Source organism: Strigops habroptila, chromosome 2 (assembly GCF_004027225.2).
Source record: "Strigops habroptila isolate Jane chromosome 2, bStrHab1.2.pri, whole genome shotgun sequence".
NCBI classification, from domain to species: Eukaryota; Metazoa; Chordata; class Aves; order Psittaciformes; family Psittacidae; genus Strigops; species Strigops habroptila.
This window is the reverse complement of record NC_044278.2, coordinates 18,567,121-18,584,658: the sequence shown is the minus strand read 5'-3', so window position 1 is coordinate 18,584,658 and position 17,538 is coordinate 18,567,121. Positions and strand designations below refer to the sequence as shown.

Below are 17,538 nucleotides of genomic sequence, written 5' to 3'. Positions count from 1 at the left end.
CTGGAAAATACAGGGACCAGTCTGACCTCTGTAAGGCACAGGTGTGCTTGTGAGAGATGCCATCAACTCAAATTAGCATAAATAAGCTTGCAGTGACTAGAGCACATTGGCAGTATAGAAATGGGTTGACTTGAATGGTATGTTCTTAATCATAGAATCATAGAATCGTAAGGGTTGGAAAGGACCTTAAGATCATCTAGTTCCAACCCCCCTGCCATGGGCAGGGACACCTTGCCCTAAACCACGTGGCTCAAGGCTTTGTCCAACCTGGCCTTGAACACCGCCAGGGATGGAGCATCCACAACCTCCCTGGGCAACCCATTCCAGTGCTTCACCACCCTCACTGTAAAGAACTTCTTCCTTATATCTAGTCTAAACTTCCCCTGTTTAAGTTTGAACCCATTACCCCTCGTCCTACCACTACAGTCCCTAAGGAAGAGTCCCTCCCCAGCATCCATGTAGACCCCCTTCAGATACTGGAAGGCTGCTATGAGGTCACCACGCAGCCTTCTCTTCTCCAGGCTGAACAGCCCCAACTCTCTCAGCCTGTCTTCATATGGGAGGTGCTCCAGCCCTCTTATCATCCTCGTGGCCCTCCTCTGGACTCGCTCCAACAGCTCCATGTCCTTCTTATGTTGAGGACACCAGAACTGTACACAGTACTCCAAGTGAGGTCTCACAAGAGCAGAGTAGAGGGGCAGGATCACCTCCTTCGACCTGCTGGTCACGCTTCTTTTGATGCAGCCCAGGATACGGTTGGCTTTCTGGGCTGCAAGCGCACACTGCCGGCTCATGTTAAGCTTCTCATCAACCAACACCCCCAAGTCCTTTTCTGCAGGGCTGCTCTGAATCTCTTCTCTGCCCAGCCTGTAGCAGTGCCTGGGATTGCCCCTACCCAGGTGTAGGACCTTACACTTGGCTTGGTTAAACTTCATAAGGTTGGCATCGGCCCACCTCACAAGCGTGTCAAGGTCCCTCTGGATGGCATCCCTTCCCTCCAGCGTATCAACCGAACCACACAGCTTGGTGTCGTCGGCAAACTTGCTGAGGGTGCACTCAATCCCACTGTCCATGTCGCCGACAAAGATGTTGAACAGGACCGGTCCCAACACCGATCCCTGAGGGACACCACTCGTTACAGGTTTCCAACTGGACATCGAGCCATTTACCACAACTCTTTGCATGCGGCCATTGAGCCAGTTTTTTATCCACCGAGTGGTCCATCTATCAAATTGATGTCTCTCCAATTTAGAGACAAGGATGTCGTGCGGGACAGTGTCGAACGCTTTGCACAAGTCCAGGTAGATGACATCAACTGCTCTGCCGCTGTCCATCAGTTCCGTGGCCCCGTCATAGAAGGCCACCAAACTGGTCAGGCAGCATTTCCCCTTAGTGAAGCCATGTTGGCTGTCACCAACCACCTCGTTGTTTTTCATGTGCCTTAGCATGTTTTCCAGGAGAAACTGTTCCAAGATTTTGCCAGGCACAGAGGTGAGGCTGACTGGTCTGTAGTTCCCCGGGTCTTTCACCTTCCCCTTCTTGAAAATGGGGGTTATATTGCCCTTCTTCCAGTCATCGGGAACTTCACCTGACTGCCAGGATTTTTCGAATATGACGGACAGTGGCTTAGCAACTTCATTCGCCAGCTCCTTCAGGACCCGTGGATGGATTTCATCAGGTCCCATGGACTTGTGCACGTTCAGGTTCTTAAGATGGTCTCGAACCTGATCCGCTCCTACAGTGGGCCTAAGGTCTTTGTTCTCACAGTCCCTGCATTTGCTTTCCAAGACTTGGGTTGTGTGGTCAGAGCATTTGCTGGTGAAGACTGAGGCAAAGAAGTCATTAAGAACCTCAGCCTTCTCCAAATCCATGGTAGTCAGTTCTCCTGATAGCTTCTGGAGAGGGCCTACATTGTCCCTAGTCTGTCTTTTATTTGCTACGTATCTATAGAATCCTTTCCTGTTATCTTTTACATCCCTTGTCAAACTTAATTCTAGCTGGGCCTTAGCTTTCCTAACCTGGTCCCTAGCTTCTCGGGCAATGCTCCTATATTCTTCCCAGGTGGCCTGTCCTCGCTTCCACCTTCTATACACTTCTTTCTTCCCTCTAAGTTTCCTCAGCAGCTCCTTGTCCATCCATGGAGGTCTCCTGGCCCTCCTGCTGCACTTTCTTCTAGTCGGGATGCAACACTCTTGAGCACGTAGCAGGTGATCCTTGAATACCGACCAGCAGTCTTGGGCCCCTCTGCCCTCTAGGACTGTATCCCATGAAACCTTACTAAGGAGGTTCCCGAAGAGGCCAAAGTCTGCTTTCTTGAAGTCCAGGGCAGTGAGCTTGCTGCACGCTCTTCTCACCGTCCTGAGGATCTCAAACTCAACCATCTCGTGATCACTAGAGCCAAGGCTGCCCTGGAGCGTTACATTTCCAACCAGTCCCTCCCTGTCGGTGAGCACAAGGTCCAGCATGGCACCTCTCCTCGTTGGCTCCTCTATTGCTTGAAAGAGGAAGTTGTCTTCCACACAATCGAGGAACCTCCTGGATTGCTTGTGCCGGGCCGTACCGTCCCTCCAACAGATGTCAGGATAGTTGAAGTCCCCCATGAGGACAAGGGCCTGCGAGCGTGAGGCTGCTCCTGTCTGTCTGTAGAGCGCTTCATCCACAGAGTCCTCTTGATCAGGCGGCCTGTAACAGATCCCCACCATAATGCTTGGGGGTAGACTGACTAGTAGCTTCAGGGATTTCTAACCGTGATTATCTTGGAACCTTCTACTCATTTCTCAGCCTTACTTTGTTTAGAGAGCCTTGGAAAAATTTTGAAAGGTGCATATGGGCACAGCAATGCACTAATTTGAAGCTGGTGGAGAGTTTCTAGTACCCTGTGATATCACTTTGATTCTATGCCTTCTTATCGGCTTAGGCAACCCTGGCAGGGTGCAAGATCATCATATTATTGTATCACTTCCCAACTAAAGCAATTCTTACTACATGCTGTCAGTTGCTTTCAGAAGTGAAAATGATGATGGCCAGCAGCACTTGGAAGCTGATAATTACTTGACGTTAGGACTAGCAGAGGAGGGCAGGACATTCTTCAATTAAATATTTAATTGAATTTAAACTTTTTTTTTTTTTTTTTTTTTTTTTTTCAACTCTGTTCATTCCTCACTGGTTCATTCCTCCTGTGAACACTTGGGTAGTTGATCCTGACTGACATGGAAACTTAACTGGATGGCTGATGTGCTTTTTGAAGAAGTTGTTGTCAAAGGGATGTTTTTTTAGCTTTTAAAAAATTGTCAAGGACTAGAAATTGCAATGGCAAAGTATGAATCTTACTTGATTGGCTACTTTAGAAAAATAACAAAAAAAAAAAAAAACCAACCCCAAAACCCAAACACAATAAAATGAAATATTGGGCACATCTCTACATCCCTGAGTGCCAAAACACCTCTATGGCCAGAAACAGTTGAGTTGCATTGCTAGGAACAATTCTACAATGTGAAAGGCCTGTTTGTATATTCAGTTCAATTGGAGAATGGAGACAAGATGATGTGGCTTCACTCATCTGTTGCAGTGAACACTCAACCCCAGGCATCACAGACTTGCAGAAAACTACTTTGTAATAACAGTATAACCCATTGATTCTTTATCACATATATGAAATTCTGAATGCATTAATTCAGAATACAATTTTACAAGATACAATTTTAATCTAAACTTGTTGAAGAAGTTGATTTTACTTTGCTCATCTGCATAGTAAGCGTTGGTCTTCAGGGGAATGTTTATTTCTTACAGACTTGCTTTAGGTGAAATAACATTTTTTTTTTTTTTTCCTGTGGTCCTTACCTTCTCATTGTCTTCCTCTCATTCATGGCTCACCTGAAAAGTTATCACTCCTCCTAGTGTGAGCCATGGTATGGGACTAAGCTAGATAAATTCATAAGGTAATTTTGTTTTCTGATACTTAAGAATGGGACTGAATAGATTGATGCTGTTCCTTGATGATAGATTTCTGTTATGGTGGGAGCAAGAAGAAACGAAGTTTCTTCGCTTCTTCCTTGTTGTGTGTAAAATTGCCTGGTTAGCGCCTATCCTGTAGTACTGTGTGATTTCTGACATCCCCTCACCACCTTTTTTTATCACATTATCCCAACTTTAATGTCAGTGCTCTCCATTATCTTTCTAGATTGCATTTACTCCATGGTAAAGATTGGATCTTTACCAGGGAGTGACATTAATAAATCTCTCAAAAAGCTTGCTTTTATGTTGATCAGATCTTTTCTTGTGATGTGGCTAAAGTCTAATCCTAACTGAAAGATATTGCCTGGGCTTTCGCGTTCAGTGTCTTCATTATTACGGCTACTACAGAACTACAGCTTTCTATCAGTTCAGTAAGTGTCGTTTCAACTATAGTGTAGTCTTGCCATCACATGCAATTTAATATGGCCTCACTGAACTTAATTAAAATAAATTCTACCATTTTGGGAATGCTTCCTGATGTGAGTCACACTTAACATACATACCTGCATGCATATTCCTTATCTTGTATACTTCATTATTTCATATCACATTAAAATGTCCAACTATGCTGTGGAAAAAAAAAAGGCAGAATGAAAATAAAACATCAATCTGAATTGTGGACTTCAAAGAGAAATGCCGCTTGCAATGGGATTAGCTTAATTTCTACAGCAGGATTTTAACATGGGTGAGGGAGGGATCTGGGCTCTTGCAACTGAAATAGTAAGTACTGTCTCCCTCTAAATTTTGAACTATATTCCATGTTTTAGTCCTTCCACCACTACGTGTGCACAGCACTACACAGGCCTTGGGAGGGTGAAGTAAAGGGCTTGTGATAATCCCAGATTTAAAGGCACGGGACAGATGATCCTGCACCTCAGGTCTGAATGTGACCTGTAACAAAATATCGATAATGAGAGCCACGCTGCTTAGATGGGAGAACTTGCCGAGTCCACTTCTTAATTTGCGGAGGTTGCTTTTGACTTTTGATGCTGATAGTTCAGTTTCTGGTTCAGTACTATTGAAGCAGACATTCAGCGAGTATATCTTACTACACGTGACAAAAGAACTCTTTCATATCCTTTGTCTAGCAAACCAATTCTTTAAGTGTGGTGTCAGTAGCCTGCAGATGGCTTCCACCAAATTACAGGCATTTTAGAACTGTTTTAAAAGCACCAAATCAGACTGCCCTCCTGTAAAATGTCTAGTATATTATGCTGTGGTTTTCTTTGATGGAAGTAGCATGGAGATAGCACCTTTTGCTAAGCTGCAAAGTAGAATCTTCTTGCCTGGGAAGCCTTTAGCATATTCAGAAATAGGTGCATCCAAAATAGGCATGGGGATGTAGTAGAATAACATCATTTGAAGCTTTTTTGAACCAGCAAATTCAATTGTAAGAAAATCAATATTGTTAAGTCGGTTTTAACCACAAACAGGGCAAAGGGGAAAAGAAAATAAACCAGAAGTATTAGGGAGGAGGAGAAGGGGTGGACTTTGCAGAATATTGCAAGTCAGGTGAAATAATAGCTGGCAGCAGTACATCAGAGTGTCCTAGCACAAGGAAGTGAATATGCTGTTCTTCCCTGAGAAACCTAAGGAGTACCTTAGCACCTAGGCAGTGCTAAGCCCTCAACATCACAAGTATTTTTCTGAAATATATGTGGGCACTCATTTTGCTTAGTGAAGCTGCTATTTTGCTGGAATACACTGAAGATTAGTCTTATGTCCACTAAAGTCAAAGGAAGGATGTGTGCTAACTTAAAATGGGATCAAAGTTTTTCTGAATCATTTCAACAGTTGTTTATTACAGGCAAGTAATAGTAATATTTGCTATGGATTGAGGTGAGGTTTTAGAAATGTTTGGGATGCTATTGAAAACCCTGCCATTAAATAATTAATCTTTAGACTGATGAGGCTACATGTAGTCCAGAAGGATGGGAATGGGCAGGTTTTGTTGAATGCTAAAATTACAGGGCAGTGTGGGTAGTGCAGGAGTGGGCTAAGCTACATTCTAGGAAAAAAATATTCCTGAATGATTGGTAATTGAGTAACTCTTGGTCCTTTGATAGACAATCAGCCTTTAGTTTTTCTGTACGGGGAGGCTATCATACAGTAAGCTGTGGTGGGTGTTTACAGTATCCTATCTAGATCTCACTAAATCCTTGTGTAGGTACACCCAAAGCACATGAAGTGTGGCCACAGTTGCTATGAGTATCCCGTAGGAATGTCTATCCTGATCAGCTGGACTAACTTCCTGGTTCTAGCTACTCCTTGCCTGAGTAGACACACAGTCCAAGTAGCCCCAGAGACTGCTTCCTCACTGGTGTCTTTACGGTTTGGCTTGTTTAAGCTTGTGATTTACCTTTAAACTCATCTTTCAAATGTTTAACTTTGAGGACTCTCCTAACTTTGCTCTTCTTTCTATCCCAGGGTTTCAGATTCCTACCATGTGCTTGTAGCCACTTTATTGTGGTAAGTTTTGACCAAATGAATGCATGGCTTTATGCATTTGCTTTTGTATTAAAATATTTGGGAAAACAGCATCCCTAATTACGAACTTTGCTTTGTCTTCCTTCATCTTGAATGTCTTGGTAATTATATTTTTGAGATGGGAGATGTTATTCCCTTTGTTGAGATCAGCCATATGCTCTTTTCCTCTGATTATAATTACTTTCCTTTTATAAATTGCCATGGTGTTATTGAATGTGCATTAGTGAGGGAATTTGCACTTTGGCTGGCAGGGAAAATGTTACAGGTGTGAACTCTGCTCTGTAATAATCTTCACAAGAGCCAGCTGGTTTTTGTTGTTTTTTTTTTTTTTTTGACAGTTTTTCATCAAAACTGTACTCTTACCGAAGTTGAAATGATGGAGGAAATGGATTATTCTGACAAAATCTGATAGGAAAAAAGTTGAAACATTAAATTTTGACAACTGAGTTGTTTTCTCTTGACTTGAAATTTTAATATCAGCTATTGGTATACTTATTATCATATGCACATATAATTTGCATTTAAGCTTGTGTTCATCTTGTTCTAATCTCTCTGCTCTAAGGCAAGGTTAACTAAAACTTTGCCATTCCTGGCAGATGTTGCTCAAACTATTCTTAAACTTCTCGAGACTATTACCTCCATGAGTGATCTATTCTAGAGTTTTCTTTTTTTTTTCCCCCCTCCCCAATCCAGAACAAAAATAAACGTGCAATATTCAGTTTCACAGTGGAAAAGAGTTTAGCTGTGGACCAACTCAACAACAATAGCTTGTCCTCCCATTTTGGGCAGTGATTTCTTCATGTTGTGCAAGCCAAGTAGAGGCAGGTCTAGGGTCTATGAAGGTCAGATTTTGCTAAGCTGATAAAAAAAAACCCAAACTGAAAAAAAACAACCCCCCAAAAAGATATTTTTGTTTTGCGGAGTTCTTTGTTAAAATTAGGCTCATTTATATGTTTGAAATTATCACTGATGTGCTACCAGTCATTCAAAATTTGAATCAAGATTTAGTTTTTCCAGTTTTCTCCAGTGGGGTATAAAACTGACTGTGCATTTCAGTTTCCTGTCATTTAGTTACCATCATAAATTGTTCCAATTACATTCTATTGTCTTCTGCTTGAATCTGGTTAGAACACTTCCTTTCCCTTATTCTTTGTGCTGCCTTGCAGAACTACTGCAAGATCATTCCTTTTGGAAATCAGTGAAATTGTTTTGTTTTTCTTACATGAAAAATTCTAATTAGAAAAACAGCACCCATCAAAACCTAGACTTGCTCAGTTGCAGCTTTGGGAAACCTGATTCTGAATCAGCCTTGCAGATTGAGGTCTCCTGAAGCTCTGGGAGTATGCTGGAGGCTCTACCAAGGGAGTGGAGTGAATGAACATGAAATTTACCCCTGCGGCTTAAATTCCGAGTCTGCAATGAGACATCTGAAATGCTGATCTGAAAATTTAAGAAAAGAATCATGTAAGAGAAATATTAGTACCACTGTGTGGCTGTTTTCTACCTATTTCCCATTGGGGTAAGACTGCAGAAGTCCTCTTTCACGTTGTAGTTGGCCCATGTGTGTGTAAGTCATAGATTTACTTTGAGGTAAGCATATGGGCATGGATATTTGATTACAAAGTGCACGTTGTGTTCTAAGTTTGTGAGGCAGCAGATTTCTTCATAGTTTGTTACATAGCAATCAGTCATAACAGCTGACCCCAAATTACTTCTAACAGACTTCTTAAGTTGCACCTCTGCGAGCTGGAAATAGAGGTTTCCTTAGCTTATACTACGTAAGGTGAATCATAGAATAGTAAGGGTCAGTGCAACTCTGATGTTATCTTGCAGGTTTTAAAAATATGGAGATAATGTCCACCTAGTTGCCAATCTTCTGTATTTTCATTGGTTATTTTTTCTGAGGTATAGTATATAACATTTTACAAGTGTTGGTAGTTATCTCTATCTGTATATTCATTATATTTATATCAGACTGCATGATGATTAAATCTAGATTGGATAGCCCTACGCATACAGGATGCAAATACATGTGCACTCTTACTTTAAAATAAAGTAAATGGTGGTCACATATAAAGACTCAGGGGGAAAAAATAAATAAAAAATTAAATTATGTCAGAATGAAATTCACCAGAAGCAACAGACTGATTGTTTTAAATTTGCAGCTACAGACAAAAGAAAAATCCAGTACATGACAATTTGTTTTCTAATAACTGTGCTTCATTTTTCTAAGGCAAAAATTAAATCAAACAGCTTTTTTGAATATGTACATGTAGTAGCAGACATGTTTTTGTGTTTTCATATAGAAAATAGCTAGCATTTTTAAGGCTGTTGAAGAGCTATAGTCTATATGTAAAATGAGAATGAATGCATATTCTAATCCCCAATATGGCTTTGAAATACCAAAGAGCATTTATTAAGTGGAGAAATGCAAACATAAGGTCCCATTTCTTGTTCCGCAGGTGTTAATAAACAGGTGTTAGATCAAACTGGGAAAACAATTTCTGACCATGAAAGAGAGGAAACAGTTATACTTTTGTTTTCACACTAGCTAAAATTGGGCTAACTTGTCCTGATGAAATGCTTCTGGTTTGGGAAAAAAGATGGTTGAATTTATTCAGATTCTTTTAGGGCATGCGTCTCTCTCTCCCAGTTGCTGCTGAAGAATGATGAAGATAATTGTTTGGACTTCATCATTTGCCTTTTTAGTGCAAATAATATTATGCTTAATAGTACATCAAGACGACCTGGCAGTTATATATTCTGGTTGAACTGAATATATTCGATTATATATTCCCATTCATTCAGATGAAAGGGAGATAAAACACTGCAGTGAGGTAAAACCAAAAACTCATTTTGATTGACTTGCAATTAAACCATTTTATTAAGAAAAAAATGTAGCTAGGAACTTCAAATTTTATCCACCCCCCCCCCGCCAAGGAACAAAATTTCTTTAAACTCTCCTGTTCTGGATTCTAACTGGATATGTTCTGCTTTTTATGGCTGGGTATTAACACGGACTATTGCTGTTTTATTTGGTAGTATTAGGAGAAAGCTATGCTGGTGATCAGTAAATATTAATGACAAAATATTGTCTGTTCACAAATTCAGTGTTTTGTATGTTAGAGGTTTACAGAGAAACATTCGCTAAAGTGTAATATAATGAAGCAAAATATAAAAGTTGAAATAATAGATTATAGTGGATTTTTAAAAGTATTTTTGTTTCAGGTAATCTCTAAACTTGTGCATCTGTTCTGATTTCGAACGTATCTAATTTTGAAATGTTGTAATACCTGCAAGTGTAGTTCCCAAGCACTCCAGTTCATTTTCTTGTCACTGCAGGAGACATTTGTTATTGGCAATCTCAGAGGAAAGCTATAGTCTTGAGTGGGGAATGAAAAAGGTAATTTTCATTAAAATACAACAACTAACTTGCATGAAAATTTCAGACTACAGCCAATTCAGCCATGTAAATAAAACAGATGTTTTCTTGTGATAAAATTGAGAAAAACGTGGCAGAGAAATAAAAAACCCCTGACTTTTTATGCTTGCTTGAATGATTACACAGATAGCAGCCCAGTGAAATAACAGATCCAGAGGAAATTCTTACTAATTCTTCAAACTTTCCCTCTATGTTGGGGTCTTTAAATGGGCTTTCCAATCCATAAGAGGCATCTAATCTTTCTCCCATTAGAAATGATGATCCATCTACAGTTAATGACAGGCAATGACGTCCATCAGAAATGTGAATGGGGTGGCACAAGGTATTCAGAACTCATTCCTAGGAAACATCTGGGTGGCATTTAGAAGCCTAAATACTTCTGATTTCAGGTGATTGGCCTTTTGAAGAAAAAAATCAGTGAAGGCAGATACCTTTCAAAACTAATTAAACTGTTTTGAAAAAGACATTTTGAAAATTTTCTCAAAAATCTTTGAAGACTAGATTTTTCCATCAAACTCTCTTAGGGGATACTTTGAAGCAGCATTGCTCAATAGATGGATTGATTGATTCCCAAGGACTCTGTGTGAAGGATATGACAACATTCTCAAAACACATTGAAGTATGAAGTGCTGCTCAGAAGGGAAGAGACCTGGCTAACGCCTTGCCTTCTCCTGACAAGCAAGGGACTTGGTTGCCCTTGAGTTGCACAGCTCTGTCCTTCCTGAACTGAAATAGAGCCATTACTGGTGGGGGAACCATTGGGGAGGCCTCAGCAGCAAGATTTGCTGAGCATTAACTTTTAGAAATGACTTATCAACTGTGAGGGTCAAAGCAAATCAAGACAGAGCACTATTAAGAAGGGAAAGTGGGGGATGAGCTGGATAAGCTGGCATGCAGTGGCAATAGTGCCTGGGCGAGGGCTTCAGCTCTATTTCTTGGGAAGTTCGCCACTGATGGCAACCCTGCCTCTGCCTGGAGGGAGCTCTTGCTGTATCTGGAAAGCCACCTTGCGCTGCTGAAACCACTTCCCAGTGTTTAGGGGTCTATGTGCATTGGGCACATAAACCTAAGGTACCTGGAAGCTGGGACCTCAAATCTGCCCCCACTCTCCAGGCCTGGGAGTGCCATTTCATCTCAGAGGGGCCCACAGGCCTGCTGGACCCTGCTGGCTTCTGAAAGGAGAGGGACGAGCCTTCCCACCTGCCCCACTGCAAAGGCAGCCTCATGGTATTGGCCAAGTATGGGGATGCACATGCCAGCAAAAAGGACAATGGGGTGATTTTGAAGAAAATAGGATAGCAAGATGCGATGTGTATTATTCTTGAAATGAAAGCCAGTATTTTATCCATGTGGACTCACTGATTTTGATTAAAATTAAAACACTGATAGTAGTGGAAGAGAGAACATGTATTGTCCCACAGAAAGCAAAAGCTGAACTTAGAGACTGCAATAAATAACGCAGTCACATGTGTTCTTGAAGGCTATTCCCTAGATACTTTATCACAGTCTTTAACCTGACTCCTTTTTTCTGTTAATTTTTAGGACCAGCTGTGCTGACAGTTCAACAAAATGAGAAAACCAAAATCTTCAGGCAGATTATGTTCATGTGAGTATTTGATTTCATTGCTGCACTTACTGGGGCCTATAACAGGTCTATAATACAGTATTGGTGAACTGTGTGTTAGAAATACCAGGTATTCATGACAATAAGCTGTTTTAACTGATGTTAACAGCACCTCACAAATCTGAAAAAACCATGCTACTTAAGCATGTTTTGCCCATGTCATTTAAGGATTTTGGTGTACATAGGTAAAATATTAAGAAAACCTCCAAAAGATTAACAGAAAAAGATTTCGTTTTCAGTGTTGTCAGTCACATTTGTTTCTATTGCATAATGATAGTAGCTTTACCTTCTTCCCTTGATATATTTTCTTGAGAATAGAAGTGGTGGCTTGCAGCTGGAACAATTGAAAATCAATTAGTCTAAAACTAAACTTCAAATATTTTCTATTTCATTATCAACAGTAACAACAACTGCTCAGTATTATGTTGCCCTTTGGAATAAATGCATTTAGAAAAACTAGCTGCATGTCTGACTGGTGAAAAGACAAAAAAAGGGAAAGTTTAGTTTGTTTTCACTTCTAGAAAACTTGGAAATTAAAGGCTTATTTAACCGCTACCACCATCACCAGTACAATACAGTTTGTCAGATTGTTCTCTTGGGTAAAGTATGATAAAGGTTGTCCTGTAAATAGAATATTTTAATATGGGTTAAAAATTCTTTCAGATATATAGTCTTAACTAAAAACAGTTTATGGATTTTCCTTGAAAGCTTACAAAACACTTGCCATTATTGATATTAATGGTTTTTGCAGTATTCCGAGTCTGTTCTATGTGGGTGATTTTAAATGTGGAGATAGTGTTTTTTAACTCTGTTCACCAAGCATGAGCTTTCAAAATGTATTTCACTTAGTTTGGGGGGGGGAGGGAAGCCTAGGTTGAAAATGTGACTATCTATGTGAAAGGAAAATCTTTGAGAGGACTTTGGAGCTTCAGAGTATTTTGTTGACACTTAGTTTCAGACTGATATGTTTTTTCTTTGCATTCTTTGTGCTATATTATAAAAGCTATACATACGTCATATTTTATGTAATAGATAACTAATACTTACTTACTAGTGTCCCAACACTATTATATTTGAAAGTTTTACCATGTTGAGTGTCATATTTAATTTTTAGATGTTTTGTCCTCTCATAACCACCACTTGCTTGTTATTAAATGGAGGTGGTGAAATGGCTTCACTAACTAGGGGTATGAATAGAAAACCAAATACTTATTCAAATACTTATTTTGGAGTAGCATTTTGGAAGGGCTCTCTTACTCTGATTTATAAGAAGATGGCACTGACACTGTGAAACAAAAATTCCCAGTGCTTTGCTCCAGATCAGTTGTTTCTGCTTTGAAATGTATTCTTAAGAAGAGTAAGACAGCCCCCAATACTCAGTCTTGAATCATAGTTATTTCCGAACCACAGTTATTCCTGAATAAGTCAGTTTGTAGACAAGTTGTGAGAATAAGAGATATCAGAAAAACATTTTACTCTGCTAGGGAATGTTGCAGTGAAAGTAATGGGAAAAACAGAGGTCTAAAAATCAAATTATGGCAGATAAATAAAAAAGAGATTACTGGTATTTAAAGAAATGTGTGAAGTGTATGTAATTATCTTTGAAAGAGATTTGTTACTGAGGCAGAGCAAGAGGGCAAACTGTTGGCTTTGAATGTCAGTGTATAAGAAGAATTGCTGCAAATTGAAGTAGACACAGCTGCTATTAATGTCTGAATTTGTTTTTCCCCCCGATGCTTTTTTTTTTTCTTTTTTTTACCAGCAGTGGGACAAAGCATTGTCTGTCTTTTTTTTTTTTTTTTTAAATGTGTGCTTGAAAATGGCACAGAGGAGGGAAAAATAATCTGAATTTGATACTGAGGTTTGAATAGGGTTTCAAAGTTGAGTTCTTTGTTTTTTCATGTATGGAGTATTGTACACCTCTCTTGCCATATACCACCACTGAAATGTGATCATTGTAAAATCTGTATGATAAAATGCATAATCATAGCATCATAGAATGGTTTGGGTTGGAAGTGACCTTAAAGCTCATCTAGTCACAACCCCCATGCCATGGGCAGGGGCATCTTCCGCTAGATCAGGTTGCTCAAACCTCTGTCCAACCTGGCCTTGAACACTTAAAAAAACCCAAAAAATCAGTGTTTTGTATTACTGTTCATTATTGCTTTATTTTTTATTTACATGGGACTAAAACAGGTAGACTGTATTTTTATATAATATATTCTATAAGTATTATATATAAAAGAATAAGGTCTTTATCTTTGAGATACAGCAATCTCTGTAAAAATTACACACACATCACCTGCTACTGGAGTTCCGGTTGCTCTTCCGACACTCCTGTCTCCTAAAATACCTGTCACTCTTTTGGAATAAAGGATATTTGCTTTTAGCAGTTTTGCTTTTCTCTGTCAGGATTAAGAGTTGCAAGCAACAATAGCTGTATGTTAAAGCCTTTATTGTGTGTAAGACATTTGGATACTCTTGCTTTACCATGGCAACATATTGGCATTGAATAGTATTATTGGCTGCTGCCAGTAATAAAGAGTCATATTCATAAATTACCAGGACTAGCAATATTACTGACTGCTCTTGTAATCTAGAGTGTTGAGGGGAACTGAAAGCAAATGACAACAGTGATGTCAAGCAGCACTGGCTGATGAAGTATTGAGCAAGTAGAGTTTGAAGCTACTGGCATAGCCTTGATTTGTGGGGGTGTTTTTGAGCATCATCCGTTCATCGCTTTAGGTTGGTGGTATAAGGAGACAGTGTTACAGAGCAATGACAATTGTAGCTGAAAAGACCACTGAAATTTCTATTGCTAACATAGGAAAGAAAAAGATTCTCAGGCCAGTTATCACAAAAATACAGAGATTCTGGACTTTGTAAAGTGTCTGTCTGGATCTGAGACTTACCAGTGCAACCTATGTGGTTTAGTTACGTGAAATGAGAAATCATTCAACGGCTCTTCCCACCTGGTGATCCAGGTTATGTTGGCAATCCTTATTTAGGTCTCAGTGTGAGCTTTGAATCTGTATAAGAAAAAACAGGCTGGGCAACAGCTTTGGCCTTTGCAATGAATATTTTACACAGAAATTTGAAATAGATTCATTTTTTGCAGTGTGTTATGTTAAGCACAAAGCAGAAATCAAAGAATGTTTACTAGGACACTGGCCAAAAAGCCCACATCTGTGGACTTACTGCTGGACTTCTAAATTCATATTTAGGCACTGAGATCTAAACAACCTAATTTTAGAAGTACTGAACAACCCCATGCACCATGGAACTTATGGTTTGCAAAGGGGAAAGTGATTGGAAACATAAATTTGGACCCCAGTCTTTTCAAAGCAAAGGTTGTGTGTGCATCCTCGTGATTCCACAAACGTAACGTTCTGACAACTGTGCAGACTTTTGGAAGAAACTTGTGTTTTATAAATGTTTGATATGAGTTTTAAATCCTCTAAATAGAAATATTGGCTCATTGGGAATATTGATGTTCACGATTATGCATATTCTCCTTATTTTCTGTTCCCCAAAGGAGTTTACCCTGGGGCTGACAGATGTGCAACGTTAAGATTGCCAGTCGTAAGTTCTTGCATTTATTGTTGTTCATTAAGGCTACTTAGTCTACTTGCTTCATCAGAGTTTGAATCAAGTAAATCTTTCTTTTCTTTTCCTTCTTTCCCTCATTTTTTATTTTAGGTATACTTTTAGAGAAATAATTATATCTTATGCATAATCTTTTTCAAAGTGGTGGGTTTTTCTGTTTCCGTTTTTGATTGGGGTTTTTTTGTTGTGGGGTTTTTTTTTTTTTTGTTTGTTTGTTTTTTTTTTTTGTTTTTGTTATACCAGCTCTCTCACCCTGTATTTCAGTTTACTAAAATAAAAAGACTTATTTCTGAAATTTGGGGTTTGACCAACACTTCAATAAATATTAGTATAGTTGGTTATTTCGATAGATATTACAATGTTGACTTTAATTCACACATTTTATATAGTATGTACTTTTGGCTTTTCAAAATTTGCAAGTAAAATCACCTATATTGACAGAGACTGATGTTCTTTTCCTTAGCAAGTAAAAATGTGAGGCTAAAACAGCTTAAATGGTATGTCAAAAAGTATTTTGAATTGGGTTTTATGGCATCTCAATTCATTGTCCTACTTTTTTTTTTTTTTAACAGTTGTCTTTGCAAAACCTCTAACTAGGCAACTTATTTGTGGAAAATTGAGACTATTGCTGGGTAATGTAAACACAAAATACATGTTTGAGTTTTTTAAAATATGTGAGCTAAAATTCCTAAGCTTAGGTTTCTATTTGTTAAGCTTTATGGAGGAGAATTTAAAAAATGTGGATTTGCATGGCGATCCAAATAAGTGCCTGTTAGGATTGCTAAGACAGTTTCAGTTATAAGTCAGCTAAAGCTACAAAATAGAAACCAAATTAGGGATAATTAATGTTGGTGTCTTATGCTGCTGAAATATCTACTCTCTTTTCTGTGTCCAGAAAAAGTTTTCACTGCTGTAAGCTTGTTTGGTGTATAGGATATTCCAGACTCATATGTGTCCTAAACCCAGGTAATTTAGGCAACTTGTCTACCTTATATGCTCTTGCAAAACTCCTATATGACTTTTTATTTTTATTTTTATTTTATTTCTTCATTCTTGGTTATCTAGAAAGCTTTGAAAAATATTTGTCTGTGTTGGAGTTTTGACATAGTCACCAAGTGACATTATGGATTAAACTGCTGAGGAATTGAAAGGTGGCTCTATTTACAAAAGGTAGGAAACTAAAATGGCAAATTCTCTTTGGTCTTGGCAGTACAGAGGAGTGAACTGACATGATGAATGCAAACAAACAAAGCCCATGTTTTATGTTTTCTTCACTACTGGTTACTCTTGTTAGTACAATGGACAGTTGATAAATGTCTTCAGCAGTAAATTGCAGTCTATCCTCTGGTGCACTTTCACCAGATTTGCTGGCTGGGTTTGTTCAAGTGCCTTAAACCAGGGTAAACCAAGACTCCACAGTGAAGGTGTCTAAAGATGGAATACATCCAAACTGTCTGTGATGTGGTTTTTACCCATCATTCAGCCTTTATTCACGTTCCTTTAAATGTCAGGAGATGAAGGTTTTGCACTTGTTCACTAACATGGTTGGAAGTCTGTTAAGAGGCAATTGTTGCAGTTGTTGTTCAAAGAAGCCTTTTCTTAGACTCTCTGCAGGTGTCATTTTAATACTTTCCCATGGCTTAACCCTGGGGTATTCTGTGATTTAGAAAATTCAACAGCCTTAATCTTCTGGCCTGAGTGGCTCTGTAAGACATTCTGGAGCTGTATCTTGAAGTGAAAAGTAGCATTAGGATCAAAAAAAGGATGAGGTTCTGCTTTTGTTTGAATTTACTAGGGTGGTTTTTTGTTGGCTTCAGGCCAAGAATTCCATGAGCCAATCTGAATGCTGAAGAGACAGTTTGAATATCTAAATGTACATATTCTGTGAAATTTGGTTACTCTGTCTTACCCACCCATGCACGTATATCTATATCAAGGGAATTACTTTTTTATTTGCATTGTCCGTAACAAAGTGTGGTATGATACTTGCCTGGGGCTTTTGAATAGTATCATAATTCAAAAAAATGAGTAAATATCCCGTTTGATTTAACAGTTCTAGCATTTGCTTATGAAAGGTTTGCAGTATATTTCCATTTGGATTTTATAAAAAAAGCCCCACTAACTGCATGAATTATTAATGATTTTCAAAACTTAAAGCTTCCAGAACTTGAAGCACAGAAGTACTTTATATGCAATGTGTTATTAGAAACTTCTTCTATTCCACAGAATTTATCCAGCATTTCGTTGTTAACTAATATGACAGACTGAATGACTAATATTATTTGATGGACTGAATTTATTTCATTGATGTGTCATGAGAAAATGTAACTTTCTGTGGATAGGCACATTGGCTTTGTCAGTGATT

At 38.9% G+C, this 17,538-nt stretch overlaps 1 long non-coding RNA gene across 2 annotated transcripts in view; it reads left to right on the top strand.

The window, feature by feature from the left end:
* LOC115601568 overlaps nucleotides 1-15,191 on the top strand; it is a 96,114-nt gene extending 80,923 nt beyond the window's left edge. For both annotated transcript variants that reach the window (XR_003989397.1, XR_003989396.1), the window contains 2 exons: nucleotides 11,486-11,549; nucleotides 15,103-15,191. This is a non-coding gene — a long non-coding RNA (uncharacterized LOC115601568). The remainder of the gene's footprint in view (nucleotides 1-11,485; nucleotides 11,550-15,102) is intronic.
* Nucleotides 15,192-17,538: the final 2,347 nt, after the last annotated feature.